Raw genomic sequence first — 26,716 nt, 5'->3', positions numbered from 1 at the left:
AAAAAAAAAACATTGTCATCCAGTATAATAACTCTGGCAGGTCGTCGTATCGTCATCGTCGAAAGAATGGACAACTAACTTCAATCCAAAATCGTCAACAAACAAATTTTTCTTCATTCCGCTTACTACTCTTACTCACAAAAAGAAGGCGTTTACTGTATATTCGCTTGCTTCTCACCGAACAAGAAATGCCATCAACTAATTTCTTGTATTGGCAAGCGAACCCGCTCTTCTCATGATTCTAAAATAGCTCTATTGGTAAGCGCGTGGAGTTGACGATTCAGAGATTGTTTATTCGATTCCAGATGTGTTATGTTGTTTTGTTTTTGCTTTAATTTTTTCAAAATATGCTCTTAATCTGTCCAAGTCACGATTAACATTTTTATTCAGCTCAGTGCTTCCGACAAAGATTCACCCATAACGAAGGAAACGTATTTGTTCGTCATGACGCCGAGCCTATGTGACCGGATTTCTGCGGCAAATCGTCATCCGATGCTGGTTGAGTAACGAACGATGCTTCGTTTAGTTTCGTCGCCAACTTTTTCCATTTGACGGCGACGATTGTCTACCCTGATCCCAACTGTAAGGCCGTTTTCAGTGAACACACACTGAAGAAGGCCTTACAGTTGAGGTCGAAAAACGCATATCTGTCAGAGGATACAAACTCTAGCGGAATTAAGGCTTAATTCGAGCATCATTCAATCATCAAAAATGAAAAACAGTTTTTTCATTCGATTTTAAAGAAGTCCTTATAAAATCTAGCATTGCAATTCAGATAGCAAGTGAAATGCAATGATAAATTTTCTTGAACATTGCTTACATTTTGAGCAAAAAACTGGTTTTGAAAATTTGTAAAACGCTGATGATTATTTTCCTTTTAAATGGTATAAATATGTTCTGCGTAATTGCAACTCTATTTGATGAGATATCCTCCGTTCGAGGCAACTCTGATCCATATCTGTGGGCTATCCATAACTGGGGGGTGACTTTACCATACATATTTCCCTTACACGTCTCTTCTCGCAATTCCATGCTCCTTTCGGCTTCTGTGCCAATTCAAGAAAATATGTTGGGCGTAACAGAGCAGAATCATAAGATGTTCTGTAGCAGTTATTTAAAGCGCAGGTCTAGCGTAAGCGAAGTCGTAAGTTCAAGTCTCACTAAAGCACGTAGTTTTTCGTAAATTCATGTCTACATTTGTCAATCAAACACGCATAATTACAAGTTTTCTCAGGCATAGAGTAAACTGGGGCAAAAATTCCTGTGTGGCAACAAATTCTGTTTAATATTTCTGGCTCAATTATAAACAAATGTGTCATGGTAATAGCATTTAATTCAAGTAAGAGACTTTCACTTAAAAAAAAATATCCAACTTTCATGACATAGAACAAAATTAAAAGAAAAGCTTTTTCGATTTTTTTTTATGTTAGGAAATTGCTAGGCCTATTGTAAAGATCATCCGTGATCTCCGTTCATCCGATTCGTCACATCAACATTTTGGCCGCATACCCAAGAAACTCGTCCCACAGTGTACTCTGGAAAGCAGCACGCCGCAACTTCAAGAGCCAATAAGAAAAACGTTCGTTCGTTCGCTTCGACTTAACCCAACGCGGATGGCTTCAGTCTCGGTTAGCACCTTGAATGCGACCCAGTGTAGCTTAGTGAGAGCGTGAGACGAACAGCCTCAGCATGCCGCTGCTGAAGAGGAACATCACCGACACCAGTTTCGTCATCAGCATCGAGAGTGGCGTCGAAGAGATCGAGGAGGAAAAGGTTCGAATATCGTTCTAAACGTTCTCGACAGAATTTTTTGCATAAATTTGTGCCAAAACGTGACATTAGATCATCTTGGTCTTGAACAAGATGCTTGATACCACAAACGTCTATTCCGTGCAGCTCCGTTACTGAAGAAGCGGCTAGAACAATCAACAGATACCTACTCGACCGAATCGTAAATGCATTTCAAGGATTTCTTCTTCAGATGAAGACCTGTGAGAGGCTGAACGAACATGGAACCGAATCGCAAAGTACATTACCGTAGTTAGAGGTGCGAATTGGTGTGATTCAATAGTAAATTCAATATTTGTTCGTACGGGAGGTCTTCCTTAGCCATGTGGTAACCTAGTGTGGAATAATCAATGCTAAGCTGTAGAAGTTTGGGTTCGATTTCCGGTTCGGTTCAGGACCTTTAAACGACTTTCCTGGACATAAAGCATAAATGTGCCTTTCACGCTACGGAAAAAAATGAAAAGGCTAATAAATCAGTTAATAACAGTGAATATGTGCATAGAACACTAAGCTGAGAAGCCTGCTCTGTATCAGTGAAGACGTAATGCTTAAAAGAAGAAATAGAAGAAGAAGGTATTTGATTTGTGTGACCAATACGTGATCCAACGAAGAATAAAAGGATTACCTTTAAGATTCGCCTTAAAAATTGGGTTTCGATAGAAACCGGTATATCTCCAAAATTGCTAATTTCCTACTTCCTACATGTTGGATTGCTTGAATGCGACCAAGACATGGCCGAAAACAAACGAAAAAAAATAGTTCAGTGAATCACCGACCACACCGGTATTCTATCACAAAAAAGTGTACAGGGAAGTGTTGTTGTGCTGCACGCAAAATCCTTGAAAGATTAGAAAGACGACCGCTCGCCGAGGAAGTTTATTGTGTCGATCATCGAACTAGAACCAATTCACGTTTTGTTTGGCTGATTTGAGTGAATGGTTAGTTGATGTTTCAACGAATCTTAAGCAAAAACTGCACCTTCACCCCCTTTTCGAAACAAAATGTCACGGCAAGAGTAAAAAGTGATTGATATTCATACAAAAAGTTTGGAAAATAACTGTAGATATAAAATGAGGGAGATGGGAAGATCTCCATTCCAATTCAAGGATTTGCATTCTAGAGTGGGCAAGTTTCTAAAATTTAACATATAGGTACTTAACAGATGATTGAAAAATCGAAGACTTTATTATAAGCCATGCGGAAAGGTGGCTGGGTTCAATTCCAGGTCAGTCCAGGATCTTTTCGTATAGAAATTTCCTCGACTTCCCAGGGCATAGAGTATCATCGCCACACGATAAACAAATACGAAAATGGCAACTTTGGCGAAGAAAGCTCTCAAGAAACCTGTGGAAGTGCTCATGGAAAACTAAGCTGAGAAGCAGGCTTTGTCCCAGTGAGGACGTAATGTCAAGAAGAAGAAAAAGATGAAGAAGAATGGGATTAGGGGCATAATGAACATACGGAGGAAACAGACTCACCATATTGTTTAATATATATGAACTGTTTGAGGGTATAAAAGTTTATTATTTGCTTCAATTGTCCTTTGAAAGTATAATGAGGACATTACATATTGAGATAATTTGTTATACTTTGTTGATGACGATTGTATTTGCTTTGTTGTGCTGTGTGAATTTTTAAACGAGAAGTGTGTTTAAAGAAGATGAGAGAATTGGAGAAAACGTAGAAAAACTCTGCACACTTAAATTATTTTATGGATTCCTGTGAAATCTCAACAGCTGAACATTTCGGTAAAGTAAATTAAAGGAGTACGGTAAATTTTTACAGTATTCGGTGAAAAATCACCGGAATCCGTTGAATTCCGACGAAGTTACGGTGTTTTATTTCACCGAACTGTTCAGCTGTTAAGATTACGGTGAAATTCACCGTAAGAACGTAGTGTGTGTGCATATCTATAGATATTAATTTCAGTGGAATGTTAAGATTGGTTTATTTATTTATTTATTTATTATCGTCAATCAAAGTAGACTACATGTTAACACTTAAATCTATATACTGCTATATCTTACAGAGTTAAAGTATATTCTTAGGTTACTACGCGACATTGTTAAGTCTATTGTTTCGCAATGTTGATTATATAAACTCATCATTCGGTTTAGAGGAGAAAATTTTGCATAATTAGTACGACGGTGATTAATAAAAAACAAGTTACGATTCCTCAATTGCCGGGAAGGAGTATACAAATTTAAACTGTTTAATAGGTTAGGAGAATCAATACGATGCGAAACAATATCGTTCACGAATGAAACCATAGCGAATTCGCGGCGCTTTTTCAATGTCTGAATATCAATGAGCATGCATCTTGATTCATAAGATGGAAGAGGGAAGTATGTCCAGCCCAATTTACGAAGAGCATATAACAGAAATTGCTTTTGAACTGATTCAAGACGTTCTTCATGCGTCTTCATAAAAGGAGACCATACAATACTACAATACTCTAATATAGACCTCACGTAAGCGACGTACAAAGTTTTAATAGTGTATGGATCATTAAAGTTAGAACCAAAGCGTTTGATAAAACCAAGCATATTTGTTGCTTTATGTATAATGGTGTTGTAATGATCGATAAAAGTGAGTTTTGAGTCTAAAATTACGCCTAAATCTCTGACCCTATCGCATTTTTCAACGATTTGATTTCCTAAAACTACAGTTGTTTCTTCTGTGTTTCGCTTTCTGCTAAAAGTAATTAAATTACATTTTTTAACATTTAACTGAAGTAGGCTTTTACTACACCATTCATCAAAAATAGATATTTCACTCAGATAGATGTCAATGTCGTTAGCATACTTGATTTCCATGAATAACTTCATATCGTCGGCATAGATAAGAATATTTATATGCTTAAGAATGTAGGAAATATCATTTACATATAATATGAAAAGAAGAGGTCCTAGATGTGAGCCTTGAGGAACTCCTGATGTAACTTGGATAGGATTTGATTTTTTACCATTATATCTCACTATTTGTTGCCGATTTGTTAAATATGATTGTATCCAGTTTAAAGATGGTTTATCAAATCTTATTTTTTCTAACTTGAAGAGTAACATAGAGATATCAATGCGGTCAAATGCTTTGCTGAAATCAGTATACAGAGCCTCTACATAGTTACCATTGTCCATAGCATTCAAAGTATAATTGGTGAATTCTAGTAAATTTGTAGAAGTGGAACGGCCTTTAAAAAATCCATGTTGTGCATTTGTAATTCTGTTCCTTAATTGCCCAAACAATTTTCTATTAACAATGGATTCAAAGAGCTTTGGAATACAGGAAATTATAGCAATTCCACGATAATTACGAATATCAGTTTTCTTCCCTGATTTGTAAATAGGTACTAAGAATGATTTCTTCCAGATTTTAGGAAATTTGCCGGATTTTAGTGACATATTGAACAGCCAAAACAAAGGAGATGTTAATTCAACAGCAAGCTTCTTCATAAATACTGGAGGGATTTCATCAGGTCCTGCACTTTTTGTGGCATCCAATCCTTTCAAGCCTGATAAGATGTCTTGTACACTTATCTGGTGCACACTAATGTCATTTGAGGGGGCAGGGAAGAATGAAAAATAATTTTGGTCCCGATCCTCTTCTGAAAATGTCGTATAGATTTCTTGGAAAAACGTTGAAAAGAGGTGGCAAATTTCTTCCGGGTTGTTAGCGTCTTTATCGTCAAGTTGCATTTTTGATGGTAGATTGTTTGATTTTAATTTTGTTTTAGTATAATTAAAGAAACTTCTTGGGCATGACTTTATATCGCTCTCAATTTTTCTATTATACTCTTCAAGTGCAGAATTTATAGCAATGTTCAACTGTTCACATAAGTCCAGGTATTTCTGCATATTATCATCACTTCCATGTTTTTTATAAATTTTGTGAGCCTTTTGCTTTAGATTTTTTAAATTCCTGATATTTCTATTGAACCAGATGGGATTTTTTGAATTACCAAAAAGTTTTTTCCTTTTCAGAGGTACCTCTTCACGAATAATTTCCATTAGTAAACTGTAAAATATATCAACAGCTTTTTCGACATTATTTTCTTCTCTGATCAGTGATTGCCAGTCAATTAAGTTTATTCTATTTTTTATGTTTTCATAATTTGCATTATCGTATTCATAGATATCCTCATATTCGCACACTGTGGGTCTGCAGTTATTGTGAATAAATAATGAGTATTCCAGTGCTGTATGAAATGCTTCATTTTTCCACAAGGGTGCAATACTTTCAGTAACGTAGAAATCTTCTTGGATGTTTGTCAATAGAAAGTCAAGGTAACAATTTTGCCGATTTTTTACATGATTAATTTGGTTCAAGCCCAAAATTGCAATTTTGTCGAAAATTAATTGTAACGTTTCATTTTCCCCGACCACTGGAAGCATGATGCCCTCATTTTCAAAATCAGGAATGAAGTCAGCATTGCGTTGGTTGAAGTCACCATATATGTGTACTTTCACCTCAGGGGGAAGACCAGATATGATATCTTCAGCATTTTTGAAAAAGGAGTCGTAAGCATGTTTGTTGGCATGATCAGGTGGAAAGTACACTGATGCAAATACATGTTTTTCGTTTTCTATATTTACTTTCACCCAAACATGTTCAAACTCTTTGAATTTCGAAGAACAAATAATTTCAGAATTAAATTTTGAAGAGACTGCAATGAGGACCCCTCCTCCTGATTTTCTTTGTGACATAAGAAAATCGCGATCGTCTCTAAAAACGTTATAATCACATCCGAAAACTTCTTCGCTTTTTATAGATTCGTCCCAACTTGTTTCTGTGCCTAATATGATCGAAAAAGATGACGCTAATATGTTTTTATGGATTTGCTTGATTTTTGAAGATCCTCTCATACGATTGAAATTCTGACAATAAACAAGAGCCTCGGAAGCTTTTGGAAGGTCTACATCATGCCTTGCATTATCAGATTCATTTAAGTGTTCATCATTTAAATTTATACAATTCCTATCACAACTCGAATGGTTGCCGCAGTCATTTGAGCCTTCGTCATAGCCTAAATTATTAGCAATACATTCATTGCGTGTTAAGATACTAATATTACCTTCCTCTGTGAAGTGCGTCAATTCTGGCAAAAACACTGGCAGGAGCACCTTCCATTCAAACGTGCTGGTGCGGCATTTGTTCGGTGTGGCGTATTCGGTTGTCTGTCGCTAGGGTACGGGTTCAGCACTTCTCCTCTCTGGAATGCTATGGTTGGACGATACGAAGTGGGAGGTGGTCTCGAAAATCTTTCCTTCGCTGCTGCTAGTAATTCTCTGTCTAGAAGAGGAGTATTTGTTCTGAAGTCAATATCTCCTGCGGCATTAGTATTGCTACGGTTGTAACAGTTCCTACTGGTATTTCTCTGATGGATGATGGAACATCTGTTGTAGCTCGGCTCATTGTAGTTTCTTCCATTAACGGTGGTTGGACGCGGGTGACTTTTATTCATATATTTACTCCTTGCGGGTTGTTGTGTGTTTTGTGGCAATCTGTTTCGCCTTTTACGTTTTTGCTTGGCCTTTTCAGCCAGTTTTTGCTGCCGCTCGCGATGCATTTTGCGCGCATCATATGAAGTCCAATCGGCCTTCCATATTTTTTTGTCACCTAATAAACGCCATCCTGAAGTATCTTCGGACTTTTCCATTTCAACTTCTAAACTAGGATACGCCTCATGTGTCAACGGTTCAATGCTTTTTGTAGACAACATGTTTGCTGACCATGCTTTCAGCTCGTCGACAATATCCACAAATAAATTTGGGTTCATACTTGCAGACGTTGTGGCGGCCATGTCCAATTGCAGCTGATTTATTTGACATAGATCGTCATTTATGTTCCGCAGCTCAGTGGATACATCGGACTTAAATGATGTTAACGTATTTGTCAAATAATCATTGTTTTTCTGGGCAACTATGTCAAGAACCGTCGTTATATGATTTTTTATAGTTGCAACGCTTCCAGCCAAGCTACTTGACTTGTTAATAATAGCCAGCTCATTTTTTATTGCAGACATCAGAATCTCAAGTCCTTCAAAAGCTTCGTTGATTATGCTTGGTTTTTCATTATTTAAATTGAAGCGATGCAACACTTCTGTATTAGCATGGAGCTGCTCTGTTAGAAGTTTATGCTCTTCATTCAGCTTTTTTATGTCCAATTTTGCTTGTACGAGTTCTTGGCAAGACTCACAGCAAGGCAAAACATATGAGGTGAAGTCAATCAATTTTCTATCTTTCCTCCTCAATGAACTCCGCTGCACCGTAACACCGATACACGCGGCGTGGAATTTACGTGGACACCCCGCACATGTCCACAATACCGAGTCGGCAGAAGCGTCCAAAGCACAAATTTCGCAGTTCATGACGTACGCAAAAAATAGAATAATTAAAACAAAATCGAGTCGCGCGCGGGTTTCAGCGAATAAAAAACACGTCTACTTTGATTGACGATTAAAATGCAACTATGGTGATGTAATTTAAGGAAAATTAAAAAAGGAATTCTTAGAGTGATTCATGGAAGAATCTATGTTCAAATTTCTATGGACACTGCTGAATGTTTCCTTTGATTCCACATAAACCTTCTTCTTCTTCTTCTTGGAATTACATCCTCACTGGGACAAACCATGCTTCTCAGCTTTAATGTGTTCAATGAGCATTTCCACAGTAATTAACTGAGAGCTTTCTTTGCCAAAGTTGCCATTATCGCATTCGTATCTCGTGTGGCAGGTACGATGATACTATATGCCCAGGGAAGTCAAGGAAATTTCCATTACGACAAGATCCCGGACCGACCGGGAATCGAACTTAGACACCTTCAGCATGGCTTTGCTTTTTAGCCATGGACACTAACCACTCGGCTAAGGAAGGCCTCACAAACCTACAGAAACCCCACATAAACCATGCTGATTTGTATTCATGAGTTCATCTTTGTTTGCACAGATGTTACAGAAAATCCTGCAGAACTACAGTCGAAAATGTTGTCGGAACTTAGGCCGCTGATAATTTTGTCAGAAGCAGCAGTTGGTGGAATTCTTGGGAAATATCAATAAAAATTCAATTCAGAATAACAACTCAAAACTGTACAGTAAAATCTGTCATAATTATGAATTTTGCATGCAATATGTAAACCATCTTCTTCAGAAACTACGCAGAATATTTCACAAAGCAATGCAACAGATTTTTATCATGATCTCTGTAAAAAAATCGGTAATTTTACTTGAGGCTTATTCTATGTTTTACTTTCAATACTAATTTCAATAAATTAATATTTTTTCATGAACATTGCACAAGTTTTACGTGAATGTGGTCTTCAGAAGAGTTGCAGAGGAAGTAAAGATACACATTTTTGCTGAACATCGTAAGTTTGTATTTCTTGTGATTTTGAAGTTATAAGCAAAATTAAGTGAAAAATTATGGAATCTTCAGATGCCCATAACTCATGGAGTTGGTTCGTTAAAAATTTTCTTTCAGTGGCATTCGAAAGGCCACACAATAGGTAACTTTTGCAAAAACTGTGAGAACGTAATTTTTGTAAATTAAGAAAATTCAGTTCAAAAATACACTTAAAAAATTCGAAATTCGCTTGTAACTTACAAGATTTTCAAGTTAACGGCGTTCTGTCTTCAGCAAAGTTGTAGAATTTAACTAGATCTACAACTTCTAAAAGATGCAACACACAATTACGAATAACTTCTCTGAAGACATTGAATGTCTAAAATTAACGAGAACAGAGAAAACACCTTTTTCCGGCTAAATTGTCGATTCGGTCCATTGTGCATTGTTTGAAATTCCACCAATAAATTTGCAAGAAATATACGAAATCTGTTAGACATTATTCATGGAATTTCCAGTGACATATACAAAAAGTTTTCAGGGAATACATCCAGTTCTATTTTCTTCGTCAAGTCTGCAAAATGTGTTCAGAAATCCAATGGCTTTATGATTACTGGACGGTCGCATCCAAAACCTTTCCCTTACCTTTTGAGTTCACACGCATACTAAATTGAGCTCAAATCAAAAACTTGTTTTTAACATAAAGATTCGATTCTCTGTTAATAAGTGGATAAAGGCATTTTATATATTTGTGACATTTGGCTTGAATACCTTCAATATGATTTTTGAAAGTATTTTTTTATCTAGCATGAGCCCTAGCTACTTAACTTCATCTGACCAATTTATTGGAACCCCTTTCATCGTGACAACATGTCTCCTTGAAGGTTTCAGATAAAGTGCTTTTGGTTTATGTGGGAATATTATAATTTGAGTTTTGGAAGCATTAGCAGAAATCTTCCATTTTTGCAAATATGAAGAAAAAATATCCAAACATTTTTGTTGGGAAATTAAAGTTTTAAAATTTTACTATCGACCCTTCATGCCGAATACTGTCGAATGCTTTTTCTATGTCTAGAAGAGCAAGACCAGTAGGATAGCCTTCAGATTTGTTGGAACGAATCAAATTTGTTACACGTAAAAGTTGATGAGTGGTCGAATGTCCATGGCAGAATCCGAACTGTTTGTTGGCAGAAATGGAATTTTTACTGATATGGACCATCATTCTTTTCAAAAAGTTTACTGATGGAGGAAAGCAAAATGATTGGACGATAGCTAGAAGCTTCTGCAGGATTTTTGTCTGGTTTTAAAATTGGAACAACCTTAGCATTTTTCCATTTGTCAGGATGTTTGGCATTAAAGTCACCAATGACAAAAATTTTTGACTTATTGCGAGTCAATTTTCGCAAGTCAGTTTGGAGCAAATTAACTTGCTGTTCAAAGCATTGAAAAGGCAGATAGGCAGCTATTAAAGTATCTTTATCAAGCTGTGTTTCAACTGAAACACCTAAAGTTTCAAAAACTTTAGTTTCAAATGACGAAAACAGTTGATGTTTTACACGCCTATGAATGATGATTGCCCCACCAAGTCGATCATTACGATAAACAAAAAAGTTAGGATCTCTTTTGAGTTTAGATCCAGGTTTTAAATACGTTTCGGTAATTTTACAATTAAATTAGATTTAAGCGATGAATTATTGAATTGTAATCGAATTAGTTTTGATATGTTGATGCACCTTTCTGTGCCCCTTTTTACAAAAGGTAACAATTCAAAGAGACAATAGTCTTATGTTACTTAATGAGAATATATAAATAAATAAATAAAATAATAACTGCTATATGTACGTTATTAATTGTAAGAAAATCAAACAGCTCGTCCTCTTTACCATTCAAAGAACGAGTATTCCAATTTAAAATATTTAAATTATTATTTGGATCCATTAGAAAAACGTAATCCACTAACAATTTGAATAGTAAATTTTACACCTACTTGGACTGCTTCAGTCATAGTGGTGGCTTTGAACATTGCATCAATCATTAGATTCAATTGTTCAGTTAGAAAATCAAAATCAGAGGCAGACATATCACTTGAAGTGGGTACATTATCTGATGATTTCCCATTAAAATTTTCGGTAGACGAAGAAGCGGAGCAGGAGTTACCTGTGGCGGTAGGGTTTTTTTTCCATTTGATTTGAAACAAGTATAATGGGTACTCATAGTACGAATAGGGGATGAGTTCAAATTACCTGCTGCAATATCGGCAAAGGATTTTCCGTGGGTAGATACATTCGAAATTGAAAGATTCGAACGGCTAGGGTAATTTGCCCATTATTGCGGTATTCCCTATTATTGCGGTATTAGAATTAAACCCTCATTATTAATCGAAAACTCTATGTTCTATGGATATTATTGATGATAATGAAAGCTTATAGTATTTCCAAGCTGTACCAGGTAAATGCTTTGAGAATTAAACGATCTTAATCGTTGGAAAAACAGTTTTAAATGATGCATCAAGAAAAGCCTATATTTTATCCTGTCCCTCTATCTACGGACGGGTTTTCATAAGCGTGAATTGTTAAGTATAGAATCAATTCAATTATATGCAGCTGGTATATCAGTTAAGTATGGATGTAGTTACATGATAGATATTGAATTTTAAATGAAAGTTCTATATTTTTGAGAAAAAGCATATACCGCAATAATAGGACAATGAAAATAGCTTGTTGCCTATTATTGCGGTATCTGTAAATCACATTCAAAAATTCAATATTTCAATAGTCATTCTGAACATAATTGCTGGAAACATCAATTATATTATTAGGATACTATTTTGTGACATAATTTTATGTCATACATACATTTATTTAGTCAAACAAAAGATTTATCTTTATGTTTACCCTGTAGTTGCTCTTATTTACAAATATATTGCAAATAAACACAATATTTTACCGAAAAATCACGTAAACTGATTTAAAATGTTCCGAATTTCAATGAGTTTACGTGATTTTGCAAAAAAAAGCGTTGAGAAACTAAGGTACAAGATGATTGCAAGGATGCAATCTTTTAAAATTGCATTGGTTTGGTGAAAACTAGTGAAAACTATTTTTAAAAGCACCAACAGTCAAAAAAATCATTTCTTATATAGCGACTAGTGGTCTCAGCTGGAAGAACCTTGTTTATTTACATTAACATTATCCAGCTTCGACGGAAGAGGAGACGAAACCGGCAGAAAATTATTCGATTCTGTTGATTTGTTTTCGAATCGTGACATAAAGTAATGAATTAGTTTTCTTTATAGATATGCTCAAAGTCACACAAACTGACAGTACCGTGCAGTGTCATTAACATGGAGAGAGCATGATTTCAATGCTAGAACATTGTGTGACATTGAATGTATACTGAATGTAATAAAATCTATGATTTTTGGTATACCGCAATAATAGGACGGCACTACCGCAATAATAGGACGAAATACCGCAATAATAGGACATAGGAAGTGCTTCAGATTTATGTTGATAAAATGTATGTTTGATTCCAAAATTTACTTTTTTACTTCACTATACTCCAGAAAAAGGATAATTTTAACACTTCACATTGCAAAATACTACAATATTCATGATTTGGATACTGAAATACGATTTAAATTTCAACACCGTGCTTAAATCCTCCATAATAGGACGGATACCCTACCCGACGGATTAAAATTTGTATGTGAATGAGCATGATTATGATCTTCCTGATGGGTATGATTAATTATCAAGCGATCGTTAACTGAAAAATGAGCATTGTTCGATACTCTACCAGGCAAATTCCGGAAACGACCGTTATCGTAACGGATATTATCTTTCATCTACCTGGCACAAGTCTGGACGACTCGCCTACACGAAGGGCAAGCCCAAAAATTTGACTAATGATTGCCCTTTCAATTGGCGCATAAGAACTTATCGGTATCTTCCTTCACTGGACAGACGTCCTTGGCGTGAGAAGAACCTCCGCAAATCATGCATTTAGCATCAATGCGACAATTTTTTGTACCATGACCCCACTTTTAGCATCGACGGCACTGAGTGGGGTTCTGGTAATTTCCTCCAGGTTTCTGGAAATGTTCCCACGTCACACGGACATCGAACAAAAGTTTTGCTTTTTCTAAAGCTTTAATATTATTCAGTTCTTTTTTTTTAAAGTGAACTAAATAATATTCTTGAGAAAGCCCTTTCCGAACAATGCCAGATTGGGTTCTCTTTTTCATAATGATTACTTGGACTGGGGAAAATCCAAGTAAATCATTTATTCCATTTTTGATCTCTTCAGGTGACTTATAGTCACTTGAGAGACCTTTCAAGACGACTTTGAACAAACGTTCAGTTTTGTCGTCATAAGTAAAAATATTGTGCTTCTTCTCTTCAAGATGTTTCGCGATCTTTAAGAGTTTCCGGTAAAACGCGACAGTCACCTTGCTTTGCGATTTGGAAGGAAACCTTGATTCCCCTAATGGAGTTCAAGATCTCCTGCCTAAATCCCCCAAATTCGGAACAACTGACCACGATAGGCGGCACTCTTTGCTTCCTCACTTGAATCAAAGAGCCTGGGCTAGGGACTGCTTGGAGTTGGTGTTCGGAAAATTTGTCTAGAGCATCGAACTGATTGCTCATTTCGATACAATTATTCATTTCACCCTTGAAAGAAAGTTCGCATTCTGGGGAAACGTCCTTTCTTCCATTCTTGCCACATTTAGTGACAGTTTTAAATCCCACTTTTTTGGAAGGAAGTTGTGAATTCAGAGATTTGTAGTTGCAACCATGTCTAATGAATAAACGAAAGAAGACGAGACCTTCTAAAAGGCTTTTTTCCCAAGAAGGATTACCACCGCTAGCTTTCGCTAACGGGTCAAACGAAAAATCAAAGGCACGGGTAGACAAGGATCGTAAAGGGATCAATAGTAGAAAAAATAGTACCGTAAACCGGGGGCAAATTGATCACTGGGGTGAATTTGATCAGGTCGGTACCAAATTGCATTTTCTTTCAAGGATGCTTAATACTGCGTTGCCATCACAGACATTCCATGTTTTATAGTTTATAGATGTCTAATGATGGTTTTAAACTATTTCATTTTTATTTAGGTCAGTTTTGCATAGAAATGTTCACAGTTTTTGAAGGTGTTAGCAATACTGTTGGAAATATCGGTACTAAACAATCCGCTGGTGCTAAGCCTGCATGTAAACTTTAAGTGTTAAAAATGTTGTGTTAGCTTCAGTGTGAACTGCTGAACTCATTTTTGAAATCGTTTGGCATAACAAATTTTTTGCTCGTAAAACCGATTTTTGTTGAATAAAGTGCTTATTTCAAGGGAAATTGCATACATTTAAGGAAATTTTACTTTCTAAAATATGCTCTATTATATAGTGATCAATTTCGCCCCAATGTGTCATTTTCAATTTTTTGATTTGAAACTAATTTTATGAAATGTTAAATTTTATTTCATGAAAAATCGATTACATAAACTGATAGAGATCAATGAAGTACTGATTTTACCGAAATAAATTGGACAATTTTTTAATTCCAAAGGAAATCATGACGAACAGTTGTGTAAAAGTGATCAATTTGCCCCTGGATTACGGTACTGAAAAGTACTATTTTTGTAGCACTGAGAAATACTGTTTTGTTGCTTTAGGTAGTTTTTGAAAACTTCCAAGAGCAGAGAGAATTAGTGAACGCACAACACGAAGATACGATGCGCACTGATCCTCAAATGTTGTTTTCTCTCAATTTTTTTTCATTCTTAGTTTAAATTTGTCAAACTGACTAGAGGAAATTTTATAAATCCATCTCAAAAAAATTTATGCGTGGAATGCGAGCTTTTAGACCATTCTGTGATCCCACCAAGAAATGATTAGGGGTCAATACGGGTGATTGATCATCATCCAGTGGGATTTCAGTGAGTGGCCGCGAGTTAACAACATTTTTGATCTCCAGCATAGTGTTTCTCAGAACTTCGTCACTCGGAAACAGAGTGTCGTGTTTCTCATGTATACCTAAATGAGCTAGTGTGTCATGCGATATTTCATATCGCAGCTCACAGATTATGTGAAACCAGTCTTCAAAATTGCCTTTGCTTTGCGTTGCTTTGATTCATAAAACAAGGAGAAAGAGAATGCACGATCCTTATTTTTCAATCCAACAAGGCTTTGATTTGATCCTATCATTTCGGTGAAAATACTGCATCATTTATTTGAATCATTTGTAGCTCATTCAACAAGGTTGACTATGCTGCAGATGGGTAACAAACGTTATTGGTAGGCCTAGCAACCTATACTGTTTTTTTTTTCATCGTGATCTAGTGTTGTTGCTTTACGCTGTTGTTGAGTATCAGTTGAATTTGTTCATGTGTCATAAATAGACGATAATGTAATCTTTTTATTACAGCCACAATCAGTTTCAACTGTCTTCTCTGGAGAAAATGGCATGATCAAATATGTTGCTCATGACATTGGCGTTATGCTTTAACAAGAACACTACCTCCATAGCGCTGATGAAGACATGGATCATTCCACGGAGCCCAAACATTCTTGCCATGTTCAGAAGAAGGCTCTATCCAACGAACTGTGATCTCCGGCACACTGTTATTCAGAAGTCAAACAATATTTTATCCTATTCTTTATGGCAATAAAAAATCTCTTGATTTGTCTGAAAAAGATCTACCATGGAAAAAGTTGTTTTGATTCGAAGTGTCCGGATGTTTCGAATCCAGGACACCGACTTTAAATCACCCAAAAATTCTTTTTTCGACATTTTTATGCATGGAGTATGAGAAGACGTTTGAATTATGAATTCTAGTCGAAACCAATTACAACCAAAAACACCGGGAAAAAGGCCAGTGTCCGGCTTCCGAAGCGTCCGTCTGTTCGATATAGCGTGGTATTATACGCGCTTCTATTCTCACCCCAAATTGAACAAACGTATCAAAAGTTCCCCTTTCAAAGTCCGTTTCACCCGATAAGCAAGTTCTATTATGCCCGGATGGTCAAGATTGACCAGTAATGTTTTAATGTATAAATTATCTATCAACCAAACTATTTTCTCATTGGTATTGCTAATCTTTTAACGATTTATGTTATTAAAAATATTGTAGTTTTGACTCATGATAGGTATACCAATTTATTCTTCTTCTTCTGTTCTCCTTGGTATTACGTCCTAACTAGAACAGAGTCTGCTTATCAGCTTAGTGTTCTAAGAGCACCACTCGAATTCACTTCTGATCAAAAATCATTTCGCATTCCCGTCTACGTCAGCAAAATCATATGGGACATGTATTCGAACGAATAAGATTCGATTGAAAGTTGGATACGCCGTAAACAAGAATAAGGGTGATAGTCTATGGGAGATTCTACGCCCAGGAACGTCAAGGAAATCGACAGGAGGCTCGATCCCAGACATCTTCAGCTGAAAACCGTTATTGTACACTGCCATTTGTTTTCTATGCTTACCTAGGTCTAGAGCTAACTACCAAGGATGGAAATCTAGTGATCATGACAAAATAAATGTTGCATCGCGGTTGTTCTTTATCGTGCGATCATAGCAACAACGATTAATCATTAGTCGTCAAGTCCTAACAACAAACTCCGCTCCGCGAAAAATGAATCGCTCGGCATGTGTGCTAACGATCAATAATTGATTGTTCGCAAACCAAAGTCATAACTTTTGGGGGATTTTTACGTTTTTATTCCGCGATCTGCCTTGTGGTATGTCATTTAAGATTCGATTGTCAATCGGGTATGGTTTGAGTGAAAAATTATGCCGTGAACGCGTTCTGATTCATGTTAATCGCAGCTTGTTACAACATCCGACAAACGGTTTGTCCCGCGACAAACAGTTCATCAGATGCTCCATTTATCCTTACTTTACGCGCGTGATGAGCTGTTCAAATCATGCTTCTGCAAGAGCAACGGCCCTCTTCGACCATTCAAATACTATGTTGTTAGTCGCTAGAGGTGATTTTTTTCCATCCTTGCTAACTACATAAGCTTTGAAATGATTTGAATCAATGATGCATTATTTTTGATCAAGTGAGCACAGGAGCAATTAAATGCAAAAAGTGCGAATCCATTGCGAAGCATTGATATTTTCAAAGCATGCTTTTCAAAGTATCTGTCAGTGTTGACCAGACTCATTTCCCCGAAATTCGAATTGTGAAGCCATGAACTGTCATAACTGTGCGTTGTATTCCTGAGATGGAGGGGGAGGTGGTTGGGTTTGAGTGTTGCACATGGGATCCGACAGTTTCGATCTCGGTGGGCCGCAATTCAAGTTTCGGTGAAATGATTCGCACTCACTCACTCACTCATTTCATTTCACCGAAACTTGAATTGTGGCTCTCTGCGATCAAAATTGGTCGATTTTGTGTGCAGTACTCATGCTTAACCATCAGCTGCTCTATCTTAGGAGGATAGAGCATGGTTGTAGTAGTTCGTGGCTTCGTAGTTCGGAAAATGTTATTTTCGGGGAAATGAGTCTGAGCAACACTGGTATCTGTGCAGCAATGATGATCTTTGAAGACTGCTGTGAAACACGAGATGCGGATACGTACAAAATATATCTTAGTGAGCGAGTCTCATGAGACATCTCGTGAGGCTCGTCACATGCGCTTACTAGGAGTACTTTTATGCAGTTATGTTTGCCTAGTACAATAACTCCACGGAAGCATACGACTTCGGTCTATACCTATGCTTCTTCGTTGGTCAGCCCAAGTTTTTCAATTCAAATTCTAGAATCTCAACCGCGTTGAACCACATCTGTCCTTTGAAACTGCCTACGGGCAGTTTGATCCATAGTTTAATCCCTTTTCTTTGCTTCTGAAACCTTCGCCTGCGAGGCTCAAATGTACTGTCACATTGAGATTTTCTCATGAGACGGCGCATGAGCCAGTGCAGATGTGATCGTTTGAGCTAGTACATTGCAACATGAGATCTAAAAAAATGTGTCTCACCATAGCACGTGATCAAGCGCGCGATTATTTTTGTGCGCTCATGGCAAGCTGATCTCAAGCTCTTGATATGAAGCGCGTATACATGATGTCTGCTCGGAAACCTATTGGGCTGTAGTTTGTATAGGTTTTGTTTGACTGTCCGGATCATCCTTTCCCACGCCGCTTCCATGTGTGGGGAGTAGACTGGCCCTTACACAAAAAAGTTGTAAAATTCAACGGGGCACCCCCTAGATATGTGTCTTAGGGTAAGAAAAAAGCTCTCTCAAAATTTCAACTCATTTGGTTGCTCCCCCAGCTGGCGCATTCAATTCAAAGTTTGTATGGAATATTCGCCTCAAATATATTGAAAATTGACCCTATGTCACTGTTTCGTCTCGTACACTAGTTAATCGCGTTCAATTGAGCCCAGAATGACAAATTCACTAGTTGATACGCTAATGAACATAGTTGCCGAAGGTTGTATCTGGATTTAAGCTCATTTTCATTAAGCTTTCCGTTGTTGAAAATTAGGCTTAGATCAGCACTCCCGTACAATCACACATGTGCATGCACCTTGTGCCGCAGCTCGCCCAGCGTCATAGGTGGCTATGATGCGTTTAGTGGCTACCACCCAGCTAAGTTGAAGGAATACTAAGCAATATTGCAAATCTACTTCAGATAGTTAAAACACCAACTTTATCAATTTTAATCATCATACTACCTTCTATAATATTGTTTGCTATAGTATCAAGTAGTGTTTTGACATTCTGGGTTCAATTGAACGCGATCAACAATTTTCCTGACTCAAACAGGAGATGATGTGCTGTTTCCTATATGTTGGAGCTGAAAATCCCATATTAACTTCAATTCAATTGCGCCAGCTCATGGAACGACCAAATGAACTGAAACTTTCAGGAGGTCTTCCTCTTACCCTAAAGAATAATTCTGGCGGGTGCCCCGTGGAATTATACAACTTTATTTTTCTCCCATACTAAGGTGGGCCAGTCTAGTGGGGAGGCCGGTGGAATAAAAACCCACTCTGTTTTAGACGTAGTGAATTTGGATTGGATGCGAGGCGTTCCTGTAGATCGTGCATTTCTTGCTGCATTTCTTTACTAGCGCCTTGAAAATTTGTTCCCCGGTCACTGTATATGACCGCTGGGACCCCCCTCCGTACCATAACGTTCCGTAATGCCATGACGCATGAATCAGTGTTCAAAGTGTGGGCAATCTCTATGCAATGGCAGAGGGCCGAAATAATCCACCCCCATGTAGACGAACGGAAGAGTGAAGACATCAAGACGTGACTGTGGTAGATCTCCCATAGCAGGTGGTAGCGGTGTGACTTGATCATTACGGCACTGTTGACATTCTCTACGAACGTTACAGTAAACACTTTTGAGTCGGATTACATGGAATCATTGACGTATTTCGTTCATAATAGTAGCGTGATTTTGGTACAGGAAACTGCGATGAAAGTCCTCCCCAATTAACTTCGTGATGTGATCCTTAGCTGGCAAGATAATAGGATTTGCTGCATCATAATCAGCGAACTTACACGCAGCGGTGCGCCCACGAACTCTCAGGATTCCTTGTTCGTCCAAAAACGGGCTAAGCCGGCGAAGTGAGCTTGTTTTTGATACTTGCCTCTTCGATGTAAGAGCAGCTTTTTCTTCGCAATATGTATTGTCTTGTGCTAGACGATATAAGTAACGCTCGGCTTGAGCGAATTCCGATTGGGTCAACAAACCTTGGTTTAGTGGGGTTTTGTTGACCCGGCGGCGCCAGATGTCGGTAAATCTGTAGAGATACGCAATCCTTCTGAGCAACTTAGACCACAGGGAGAAGTTTTGCGGTATGATGATTGGCTCCTCAGTTTTGAAATTCACTAGTAGATGCGGGCGCAACTCCTCATCAGAATCTCACTGACGCGATATGCGACGAATTGGCTATATCGGCGGTGGTCTGAATTCAGCCAACACAACACGTCTTTAGAATCGGTCCAGTAAAATTGTCTGGTTATCTTCACCGATAGCGATTGGAGGATGGTTTCGCTCAGCCTTACGCCAATTCGGAACATGGGATTGAAGAAATTTCAATGGTGCAACTCTTGTTTTCGCGCCAACTAACGAGCACTCTACTGCATCATCCTTCTGGAATCTTAGATACACAGCAGCAGCGAATCCATTCTCACTAGCGTTCATGAAGGTATGTAGTTGGATTTCGACACCGTTTTCCAAAGACATGGAAATGCGGTAACTTCGTGGAATTCTGATGTCTTGCACATAAGGTAACGCATGTAACCACTCCAACCATTTTGCAAACTGTGCATCTTCTATAACGTCGTCCCATCCAACTGAGGTTCTCCAAATTTCATGAAGCAATACTTTCAGAAGCATCGTAAAGTGGGCGATGAGCCCTAAAGGATCGAACAACAGCATAAGAGTCCGTAAAACTTCGCGTTTGGTTGGGTGCCGATCTCCTGTCAACAGTTCGGAATCATGTCGGGAGGAAAGCTTGAATGTGAAACAGTCTGAGTTGGTATCCCACCACATACCAAGAACTTTTTCAGTCGTCGTGTCTTGGCTAGTGCTGAAATCCTTCTCTTTTGCTATTGGTTGCTGTAGAGTCTGTGTCACTAGCAACGAGTTGGACAACCAGTTGTGCATCTCAAAACCACCCTGCTTGTGTATCTCTCGAACATCGTTTGATACCTGCACTGCTGCTTTCTCCGTTTCCACGCTAATAAGCATGTCGTCAACATAGTGACAGTCTGTGACTGCTTGGAGCAACAAGCCCCAAAAGACTGCACCATCATGACGTAAATGCTTGGTTCGGAATCGCTTTCTTCCTGCTTCCAAAAAAAGCGATGGCAATGTTGGTCATCCTCCCTCATCAATACTGATGGTACATCTCTCGGGTGTCAGCGCAGACGGCTACCTTAAATTCACGGAACTTGATGAGAATCCTGAGCAACGAAGTCAGTTGGTCTGGCCCCTTCAATAGCACGGAGTTCAAGGATACACCACGAGCAGTTGCCGCTGCGTCCCACACCAGCCTGGTTTTACTCGGTTTGTATGGAATCCAGACCGGGAACATCGGTAAACACCACACTCGATCTCGTGGAACCAACAGCTCTTGATCAGACAGCTTTCTAAAATAACACTTTGTAACGTAGTCATCGATTTTTAATCTGAGAGCCTTAGCAAGAGATGGGTCTCTCATCATACGACGATCTAAACATCTCCAGCGGTTTAGGGCCATTATTTTTGAGTCCGGTAGTCTAACATTTTCGTACTTCCATAACAAGCCGCATTCGTATCGTTCGTCTTTAAGAATTGATGACAGTAGCTCCTTAGATGTTGTTTTGACACCAAGGCTGTACAGAGCGGAGTACTGCTTCATCGTTGAGTGAAGATCATCATCTTTTGTACTACAATGGCAAGCCTCAACGCTGTGGTGGTTGACATGGTGAATCGACTTACCGTTGTTCGAACATCATCCGTATACTGTCCACCGGAGACGTGTTTTAACAGCGATAGGCTCATTTAGTTCTCCTTCTCGACTTTTGATAACGTGTCCTAAAGTTGCGTTATCGAGCACTATTAAGAGTCCCGGACTAATGTTATGGTAAGATTCTAATGGGATTCCTGCTAAGTGGGAGTAGCGTTTCTGCAATTCGGATGCATGTAGCGTTTGAGGACGAATTTTCAAGCTTCCTACGGTGCGTACGTCTTGAAGGCTATATGTCTTGTCCGGGTTCTGTGCGGTAGATATTTGCAGTCCAACTCGCTGTGAAGATTTTTCAGTTCGACATGTATCACCTGTCCATTTCAAGCACAGACGAATGTTGGTGCCCTTCAGTCCGAGTTCGTCGGCAAGACTCTGTTCGACCAGCGTCAACTTTGAACCGTCGTCTACAAATGCGTATGTCCGAATTTTTGTGCGCAGGCTATGAAGCGTAACCGGGGATATGCAGAATAAGAAGTCTGATTGTCCCTGATGTATGTTGATGCTGGTGGTTTCAACTCTCGATGAATCTTGTTGCGGGACATTTTCACCGCTAGCGTGCCTTGGTCCATGGAGAAGTGGATGGTGCAGGTATATGCAACCATTCATTCCGCATTGTTGCTTGAGCCTGCAGCTTCCATTATGTTTGCGGAGGCACTTGCGACATAACTTGTGTTCTTTGATAGTTGCCCACTTTGAATCAAAGCTAAATTCCGTGAAACGCTTACAGTTGGTCAGCGAAGAGCAGACTCCTTTACACACAATGCAGCTTTTTGTCGTTTCATACCTGCTTGACGATTCTGTGGCTGACTCCGAAAATTGTTCGCGTTGGGTTTCGGAATCGGTTCCCCACATGTTGATCTGGGTGGCCATATGCTGATCTAATTTGACCAGTGAAGCCGACGTCGTTGATTGCTGCTCTGATGTCATTCAGATTACTGATGCCAGGTGGTGGTGGTCTGTTTTGACGACTTACGTAGTCACTGTTCTCGACTGGAGGGCGTTGAAGTTCGTTAACATTTGAAGGTTGCTGATGTGTCTCGAAGATACCCTTACGTTGTCTGGCATGTGTCTTTCGGTCGTTAACTCTGCATCAACTCCGGAATCCAGCTCTTCCCCACAGCCTTCCGTTGCGGCGATCCAATGCAACTCGTTCTCATCCAACACTTGACTGCTACATTTGGTTTCCAGCTCCAGCATTAGGCTGTACTTCTGATCTAAATACTGCTGATGAAACTTCTTCTCCTCTTCTAATTTTTGCAGTTGTAGTTCGATTCGTCTACTTGCGCCACGGCAGCTGATGGATGCTTTGCTACGCGTTTGTCGCACTGTTGGTTCGTAGATTTCAGGTTGACCCTTAGGCGGCACTACTGGGGGTGGATTTTGGTGAGGATACTCTACAAAGGTGTGCAAGGCGGGATCTGATAGTGCCTTGGTGGAAACTTGCTGTAGTTGCCGGGGCTTCGCGCTAGCACTTACCGCAGTCCGGCAGTTCGTACACCACCATGTTAGTCCTCCTGGGCCTGACGACATTTTCACACACTTTAAGTGGTAATTTGCATTGCAGCTATTGTACTGAAGAAGATTATCACTGATTTGACAGCGATCGAATAGATTCTTACGCGCGCGATGGAACGGATTACGCCTGACATATTCATTTGCGTTGGCTACGGTAGCCGGAGGTAACTTTGACACGCGGTTTGATTCTAGTTTTTTTCAACGTACCGGTATTGGCAGGATTAATGTTATCGGTCTTAGTATCACTTTGGGTTTACCGTAAACTGCTCAACAGACATACGACTGCGATCCGTGTCCTTCTCGGAAACTCCGGTAGCTCCAACAACGTTTGTCTGGGCAGTGAACTGACCCCTCTTGGATCCTTGATTCGTAGGAAAAGAATTTATAAGATGTTGCTAAACTATCCGAGACATGAATCGTATGAATCCATCAATTTATTTCCAGTGAGTTCGTAGAAATACAATTATAAATTCCTGTGAAGTATGGTAGTTATAGATATCACATGAACAAGGTGTTTTGGTATAATTCACTTATTTTTCGTGATTCACAGCGGGTTTAAGTCTCGGAGGACTCAGCTTGGCACGAATTTTTGGTATAAAACCTATCAAATATAATTATCATATTGAGCTGTTGGCCTATCAAGTGTGTTGAAATACACCTACCCTAGCAATAGAGGATTATTATTATAAATATCGAATCCTCATAGTACCTGATGGTCTATTTTGCATGTAATCGCCTGTACTCAATTAACAAAGAACAAAATTATATTATTCAATAATAAATTCAATTAAATTTTACCTCCCAAGTAAAATTCAATTTGGGTGTTGTTCGAAGAGTTCACTAGTTGATTCAATCTATTGTTCTTTTCTTCGGAAAATAGATACACCTTTTGTGCGACGATCCTTCGGGTGACGCACGGTTGTGGCGCGATCGGTCGAAAATCGAGGGACTTGCCAATGGACGTGGCGCTCCTAACACCCATAGTGAAAACTTATTCTTCAAACCTTAATAAAAGCTGTTGCTGAAGAAACAAATCTCTTTTGAACTCCAGTCGCCTCTCCACATCTCGATGTCACAGGGATCAAAGAACATCAATTTAATGATTGAAAATCACTCAGTTACTAGCAAAATATCAATGAGAATATATACCGAGGTGGGGAAGAAGACATTTAGTATGCATGACATCCGTGTACGGTGCAAAATGTTTCACAACTACAATCGAGCGAGCTCCCATAAGAAGCCGTGTAAATTAGTGACGTAGTTATTTTTGTTTACGTTTTTTCTCTTTACATGTATTAGCCGTTGCTTCTTCTCCACACCTTAGTATATATTCTCATTGGGAAAATATTGCTGTTCGCGTTTGACGTGCAAATCAAGTCTAACTTGGCTTCAAATGCGGTAACACAAAGTAATCAAAGGATACTTAGCAACCATGATCGATATCACCGCCAACCTAGCAAAGAAAATGATTCTTTGACTTCGCCTTCCTTGTTAGGTGTTCCCGCATTTGATGTTTGCGTTTCAAACGCACACAGCAATAATAAACAATCAAACTTCATTTCGAGTTTCCAATTTTTTCGGAATCGCGTAAATCCGGTCTAGTAACCTTAAAAAATGTTCATATCGACATTTGGAGAGAAAATTGAGAACAAAAAATCAACAAGAATACATTGAGATATCGAGATAAGGGGTCTTGCACAAATTACGTCACGCTCCAAGGGGGGGGGGGTCAGGCCGAACGTGACAGGCCATACAAAAATTTTTGAGGGCTCATACAAAAAGCGTGATAAGGGGGGGGGGTCGAAAAACTCCCATTTTAGCGTGACATAATTTGTGTACCATCCCTAAGGAGGATATCGAGATGTGGAGAGTCGACTGTAATTTTGTTTGGGATTTTTGTAGATGTTTGCAGGGCTATACTCCCACATGAAGCTAAATAATAGCAAACGAATTCAAGAATATCTCTTCTCCTATCGGATTCAATTGCTCCCTTAAATTAATTTCTATATTATGGTTTGACGAATGAGTTTTTTCTATGGATTGTTAAGTTTCTACTTACATTCCAGTATTAACGTGTTCGGAATATTTTTAAAAATTTCTGCATCGTCTTAGGGCCTTTAACCTTTAAAATTTTAAAATTTCACAGAACACTATTTTTATATTAAAGATAGTAAAAAAGATATGGGAGATAGGATTTTCCAACTTTTTTAAATTGTTAACCGCCCTAATGTAACATAGCACTAATAACAAGAATAAGATTAATATCATTCTTATCATACGATAGTGTTGCCTAACTAATGATGCAATTCGATTGAAAAGTCGCTTACAGTCGCGCAACATTCAATTTCATTATAGAACATACAGTTTTCTTCGGCGCTGTAAACTAGAATTCAATGTTTATGCTCCGAGTTGTCAGAATTATCAACGATAACACTAATTAGATCTTTCCACCTCCAATACAGCACCCAACGCCAGCCGCCAACGAAGATTGTGATTTTCTCGTGAATTTCATCACCGGCCAAGAATCACTGTCCGCCAGCTTTTGCTGCAAGCTTTTCTACACGATATTCCGTCTCTGCTTCGCGGGCGACGAAAGCGCCGGGGATCGATTGCGGACGGCGATGAAGAAACGGTCCACGACTCATACCATTTGAATAGTCGAACCTACAGTCAGTGACAAAAGTTAGTAACAAAATGCTGTTTTAGCATACAAAATGCCCAAGATTGGGACTCGGTAGCATAGCTTCTGATAGTGAGAATTGGCTTAAATTTGATTTACGATTAACAAAAATCTGAAGTTTTGGCTATATTGAACTTAGATATTAAATTTCAGTCATTTTTTAAAGAATTGACTTTTTTTTTTAATTAAATTAAAAATTTCTCAGTGACTTCCTTTTGTCTTCGAACATTTCTCTGAATCTCTTTGAAAAATGTCTGAAATTTCACGAATTTATCATAGACAAAATTTCAGGTTATTTTGCTGTTCGTCATTCAAATTTCAGCCAATTCGGACAACCAGTTCTCCAATTCTGGGCGTTTTGTATGAAGCATTTGGTTACTAACGTTTGTAACTGACTGTATCTTGCAGCAGTATGATCAGACACCGCCTGCTGCCATTCGCTGCAGGCCCACGTGGATGAAACTCGAAGGTCGATTGCGACCGAGACGAGCCCATTAGCATCGAAGCAAGCCAAAAAATGCATACCAACTCTGAGAAGCAATGCTCACGTTATGAATGAGTGGACAGCGTGTGAGATGATATTTTATACCTTTCTTAGTGCAATAGAAGCCCTTTAGGATAGGCCTTCGTCTAACCTTATAAAACGGTTATAAAACCTGTCTGGTGAAGATTGAAGTTTCGTGAACTGGTTTTCAACTTCGACCAATACATTTTTGAACCGAGCACGTGTGACTGCAGTAGTAAAGCAATAAAGCACTAACTTATAAACATTAAGCTCAGTCGTTCGTAATTGAACACCGTACTACTCGTAAGAAATGTATATAGTTTTATTATAAGCGAACGGTAAGTGCGAAAGATCGATATTGTGTAATGATACGATTTTAAGAAGTATGTGAATATATGTTTGAAAACCTTCCAAATCTA

At 38.6% G+C, this 26,716-nt stretch overlaps 1 long non-coding RNA gene across 1 annotated transcript; it reads left to right on the top strand.

The window, feature by feature from the left end:
• Window positions 1-1,611: 1,611 nt before the first annotated feature.
• LOC110678401 lies at window positions 1,612-26,716 on the top strand. The gene is made up of 2 exons (XR_002501568.1): window positions 1,612-1,773; window positions 25,575-26,716. It is a non-coding gene; the product is annotated as an uncharacterized LOC110678401 (long non-coding RNA).

Source organism: Aedes aegypti, chromosome 3 (genome assembly GCF_002204515.2).
Source record: "Aedes aegypti strain LVP_AGWG chromosome 3, AaegL5.0 Primary Assembly, whole genome shotgun sequence".
In the NCBI taxonomy this organism is placed as follows: domain Eukaryota; kingdom Metazoa; phylum Arthropoda; class Insecta; order Diptera; family Culicidae; genus Aedes; species Aedes aegypti.
The sequence above is the reverse complement of the archived record's forward strand: the minus strand, read 5'-3'. Positions and strand labels throughout refer to the sequence as shown.